The following is a 6,238-nucleotide window of genomic DNA, read 5'->3' as shown; positions in this document are numbered from 1 at the left end:
TGATTGATTAAGAAATCGGATTTACCGCTATACAGAATGCATAAGAAAATTAGGGTTTTGGATTGTATGAAATACTAAAACGTAACTGATGTGCACGTGAATGATGTTCTGCTCTCGAATGATTGAAATGCTTCTCAGAGTTTTGTGAATGAATTTGTAATTGTCTGAGTTTTGAAATAGAGATGTTGTCCGACCTTTAAGCATTGAAAAGGATCCGAGTTTTATAAGTTAAGCATGGGTCCGAGTATTATACTTTGTATCTTGTCCGAATTATTTGAAGATTACACATGTAGTCCGAGTTTTTCTTATATATGACACTTTGTCCGAATTTTGTAAGGGAAACCCCCTTAGTCCGACTTTTGTGCATGATAGGGGTGTCCGAGCTTTTTATTAGACAAGGGGGGAGGTCCGAGTTTTTCTTAGGGGTGTGAGTTGGTCCGGGTTTCTTGGCCACTCCCTCATGTCCGACCTTTTACTCCCTCATTCATGTTATCCGAGTTTTAAACCCCCACCCCCCATGTTCTGTCCGAGCTATAAACACACCCACATTGGTCCGAATTCTTTGTGCATGGGCAATAATGTCCGAACTTTAAATTATTGATGATCTTGTCTGAGTTTGATACGTGATGCTTTGATGTTTATATATATTCTGAGTTTGAAGGTGATACATGATCCGAGCTTCCTGTTAGTACTATGTTGAAACCCTGGATGAAGAACATACTGCCTGTTACTTGTTACTGCATGTTAAGATACTGCATGTTACTGAATGATACTGCTTGGTACTGTATGATACTATAACTACATGCTACTGTGTAATATGATTCTGTAAGTTACTGTTTGAGCATCAAGAACCTGTAAACCCTAATTGAACACCAACACTTATCTTGGATTTATGTGCAATATACCTTAGGTCGTGAGTAACGGACTTAAGCACTAATTAACCCTAGAAGCAATAACATACCGAGCAAATCGAGGTGAGTTCACACTCTTACTAAGGCATGGGATTCCCAGGGCACGGGAATTGGGATTGAAGGAATGAGATTGAATAGAATCGTACTTACTCTATTACTAGACTACCATACCATCGTCCTCGGTTGTGCAGGACACATACGTAAAACCTACGTATACTTATGCTACTCGCTATCCTCGGTTGTGAAGGATACTCACGTAAAACCTACGTGAAATTATACTCACTACTGCCTCGGTTGTGTCAGGCACTTACGTAAAACCTACGTAAACCCCCGCGTACCCTTATCCTCGGTTGTCAAGGATTACTTACGTAAAACCTACGTAAACCCCCGCGTACCCCTATCCTCGGTTGTGAAGGATTACTTACGTAAAACCTACGTAAACCCCCGCGTACCCCTATCCTCGGTTGTGAAGGATTACTTACGTAAAACCTATGTAAACTTGTACGTGTTACTGTTCTCGGGATATGTAGAACACTTATGGTTACGAATAGTCTAGTGGTTATACAACATGGGAAGCCCCCACCAATAGAACGTACTATCGGCCCAGTAGAGCCACATGTTACAAACGAACTTACTATTACGCATTTACTTTCTGTGAACTCGCTCAACTAGTTGTTGATCCTCTGTTACATGCCTTGCAGGTCGTTAGATACATGGAGCTTGCACAGGGAGGAGCTGGTCGTTGTGGGCTTGGACTGTGATTGTTTGTTGAACACTTTATGACATTACATACTTATTTATATTGGGTTTTACTTATACGCTTCCGCTAAATAGTGATAACTTACTTATGTTTTGGAAACACCTTTCATATGGATTTGATTTGGTTTAATTGCTATTACTTTAACTATATACATTGTTCTATATGATTGGTGGCTTGATCCTGGTCAGTCACGCTCCCAAGCGGTGATACTCCGCAGGTGGATTTTGGGGGTGTGACAATATTCGAGGGATGCGAGGCAGTAGTTTAACGCCAAGGCGACGCTTAACGACCCCAATAGCAAGCTATTGAGATGGGCCTTTCCCCATAAAAAATAAGATTAATATCGAGTGGGCCGATAGCCCACGTATCAGATATTAAACTGATAAGAACATATACTACATTTGATCTTAGCCAAAAGGCCGAGAAAGGTATGCTTTCTCCTTCCTTGGGCCGCTGTTTACATACACCTTCACTTTATCTTTGTATTCCTCATTTAGCCGCGGATGTGGGATTGGGAGAGACCTTTTTCCATAAATTAATGCCTGAATTCTAATAATACTAGCTTTTTTATAGAGTTAATTACTGTTTTCGTCCCTATGGTTTGTTAAAAATCACTATTTCAGTCCATTAGTTTAAAATTTGCGATTTCAGTCCCTGTGGTTTCACTTTCGTAACCATCCTGCGGTTTCACTTTCGTAACCATATCAATCCATTTATTATGTAAGTACAGGGACTGAAATGGTTACGAGGTGGACTGAAATGGTTACGAAAGTGTAACCACAGGGACTGAAATCGCAATTTTTAAAGTAATGGACTGAAATAGTGATTTTTGACAAACAACAGGGACGAAAACAGTAATTAACTCTTTTTTATATCATTTTAGAGTTAATTACTGTTTTGGTCCCTGTGGTTTGTCAAAAATCACTATTTCAGTCCTTTAGTTTAAAAATTGCGATTTCAGCCCCTGTGGTTTCACTTTCATAACCATTTCAGTCCCTGTGGTTTCACTTTCGTAACCATTTCGATCCATTATTCTGTTAAGTACAGGGACTGAAATGGTTACGAGGTGGACTGAAATGGTTACGAAAGTGAAACCACAGGGACTGAAATCGCAATTTTTAAACTAATGGACTGAAATAGTGATTTTTGACAAACAACAGGGACGAAAACAGTAATTAACTCTTTTTTATATCATTTTAGAGTTAATTACTGTTTTGGTCCCTGTGGTTTGTCAAAAATCACTATTTCAGTCCTTTAGTTTAAAAATTGCGATTTCAGCCCCTGTGGTTTCACTTTCATAACCATTTCAGTCCCTGTGGTTTCACTTTCGTAACCATTTCGATCCATTATTCTGTTAAGTACAGGGACTGAAATGGTTACGAGGTGGACTGAAATGGTTACGAAAGTGAAACCACAGGGACTGAAATCGCAATTTTTAAACTAATGGACTGAAATAGTGATTTTTGACAAACCACGGGGACGAAAACAATAATTAACTCATCATTTTATTTTTATGCTCTCTTATGAATAAAGCAAATGCTTTTTTATAAGGTCATAGAATTACTATCCATTTGCTTGTAAAGTTTGTTTTTCCCTCCAATGACCCTAAAAGGCAATCATCAATAGCATAACTGAAGACCTTTTCAGCACTTGCACCATCCATATCCACACCCTCAAATCAAATTGCATCAAAATACAAGAAAATTATGGTATTATCATTTTGTTGAAAAGCAGCTAGCTAGGAGACATTAATTATTTGCACTAGCTAGGCTAGGTACAATGGTACTTGTAAAGCAGCCAAGAGTCAAGGGATTCACCAAGGCATGACATTACTAGCAAACCCGGTTTTTGTGAGGGAGAAAGTTAATGATGGATGATTCTCTTCAGGTTATGCATGCATATCTCGGGTGATGGCCAGCTAGTGGATAATATTCCTCCTACGACTACACTATCATCGGACGACCGTCCATCTTACATTCACATTCAAATTGTTGCCTTCTTTGTATTCCTAATTACTTTTTGTAATATTCAAAGTTGTCCTAAGCCAAAGAAAGAAAGAGGATATGTTATTGTATTTTCCCTTTATGTATTGTAATCTCATTTTCAAGTAAACATACAATTTTCGATCTTCTTCATAATACGCGTAATATCCAAGTAACTGGCAGTTACCTTAATTGCTTCATATGGATGTTCATTCAGAGGCCGTGTTTCAACATTTGTTCCATAATTTTGCACATAAAAAAAAAGCTTTCAACCTGTATGTGTTGCATGAAAAAAGTTTTTGAGATATTCAGATTTTTTTTTGGGTATGTGCTTAAAATATACATTTGTACCTCAACTAGTCGTAGTGGCTGCAAATGTGCGCAGGAACCACCTTGGTCCCAGTCACCACCTTCAAAAAAATAGAACATTCCCTGGTCTTCCCCGTATAATATCTAGGTACAATAAATAAAAGGATTCATATCAAGTATACGTGCATAAATCATAATAAGTTTTCATCTCAATTACTAGAAATATACATTATTTACCCACACGCATATGAATGGGTCAATTCAGGTTATGTAAAATGCAAAACAAGCTTAGAGAATTGATCAATCGATCAAATAATTAGTCATAAGTAGCTCACAGAGTATTTATAACTGATTTGTTTAGTGTTTAAATAATGTAACTTTGTAATCATATTTGACACACTAATTACTTAGGAATTAGAATAACATTTTAGATACTACTACTACGTATTTTGGGTAAGCACCAAAAAAGTGCTAATATGTTTTCAACGAAAAAAAAGTGCATACCCTAAAGATTTGTGCTTCAACACATAAGAGAGGAGGAAAGCCAATAATTGTGCAAGACGCCAAGACTATGCCAATTAATTTGCTTGCTTGATGTATTAAGAAGCCAAGAATAGTGACAGAAGAAGATGTTAAATAAATAGTACAGATTGTGATTACAAAAGAGTTCAAAATAAATAAAGTCTTGAATAATAAATAATTTTAGGATCAGGATACACACACGAACACAGAACTCACACACTGTCACACCCCTATTTTACCACGTATTACCGGTGGGCCCGGTGGGGAGTACCGTGACGTAATTGATATCATCATAGTCAAACAACACAAATTTAAATGCACAGCGGAAGCAAAAGATAATTATATTAGAATCCGATATAAAGTAATATCCAAGTATTACAAACAGAATGTAATGAATCCACAGGCGGATCAAAATAAAGAGGAAACTTGTTCAACAGACTTTAACATCTAAGCTTGCGAGACTTCTATTTGATGCTAGGAGAGACCAACCTATTACGCGTAGTACCTGCACTTAATCTTTTTGGGAAAATACGTCAGTTTACACTAGTAAATACAATTTAACTGACTCATTTTGAAATTGTTTTAAAAATTGATTTGAATGCCCGCGGCACAAAACTTTTTATAACTTGGGATAATTATTTGCTTATAATCTTGTAAAAGAATTACATGTTTGTCTGCGTTCAGTTTTCCGGGTCGTACCGGGTTAAAGATTAATAGACACACCACATAGTATAGTTCCGCCGCGAGATTTTCTCTCATACCGACTGTTATACTTTATTGATTTGAATGCACTACGGGTGTACGCCTACACCCGTGTGCGAAGGTCGTGGCCATTCTTTGAATGATGCCAAGGATATCTGGGACATGGTCATTAAACCCCCAAAGGCGTTAGACAAACAAAACAACATTTTCAAACGGGACATTTGACTGCTCTTAACCACCGACCGGTTAGGTCAATTACCCGACCAAGCGGTATTTTATATACCGTACCCCAAGCCCGTATAAGGGAAAATAAGTTATGTATTTACCTGAGCAAATTTATACAATTTATCCCATCCGTATACCACCAAGCAAGTACAAATAGCTTTTACTGGGCTCCTAAATCTGGAACGAAGGTTTTTAATAACCTATTAGAATCCTAACGGGTCTTTAAACAAGCCTATGCTTAGACCGGTTAGTTTTCAAAAGGAAGACACGATTCAAACGCATGATAAAGCGAAGACCGGTTTAGAATGTGGTTTTGACCTGACAAGCTTGTATGCTTGTTTAATATGGGTAACTTAAACACATTCTGAATTTTGAGACAAAAACGATATGGTTTGACCCGTTTCGGTTAATATATGCAAACTAGTTACATACGCCAGTCCGAACGCGAGAAGTGCGTAACGGGTAACCAAAAGAGTCATATATAGGTTTCCTAAGTCAATATTCCTTAAATATGATGTGATATCAGTAAGATACCTTCCGTTATGCCCAAAATGAATTTAAAACCAATTTATGCCCCGAAGGGGTATTTTGGTCTTTTTAAAGGTTATAAAAGAGATCAAATATAAATCCGAGGTTTAGGTCTGATTTGATTAGTAAAGATACTTAGTTTACTAAGTTACATCAGTAGGGTATTACCTATATGTGAAATTTATCATTTATAACCATACTATGCACCGTAGGGGCATTTTGGTAATTTCACATAGGCTTAAAAGGTCAAAACTGGAAACCTAAGTTTAAAACTTTTCCTTACTGTTAAAATGTAAAAA

At 37.3% G+C, this 6,238-nt stretch overlaps 1 non-coding gene across 1 annotated transcript; it reads right to left on the bottom strand.

Moving 5' to 3' along the window:
• Window positions 1–1,906: 1,906 nt before the first annotated feature.
• LOC118488607 lies at window positions 1,907–2,103 on the bottom strand. The gene has a single exon (XR_004885151.1). It is a non-coding gene; the product is annotated as a U2 spliceosomal RNA (small nuclear RNA).
• Window positions 2,104–6,238: the final 4,135 nt, after the last annotated feature.

This window comes from Helianthus annuus, chromosome 16 (assembly GCF_002127325.2).
Source record: "Helianthus annuus cultivar XRQ/B chromosome 16, HanXRQr2.0-SUNRISE, whole genome shotgun sequence".
Lineage (NCBI taxonomy): Eukaryota > Viridiplantae > Streptophyta > Magnoliopsida > Asterales > Asteraceae > Helianthus > Helianthus annuus.
Note: the sequence above shows the minus strand (reverse complement) of the source record. Positions and strands in the feature narration are given on the sequence as shown.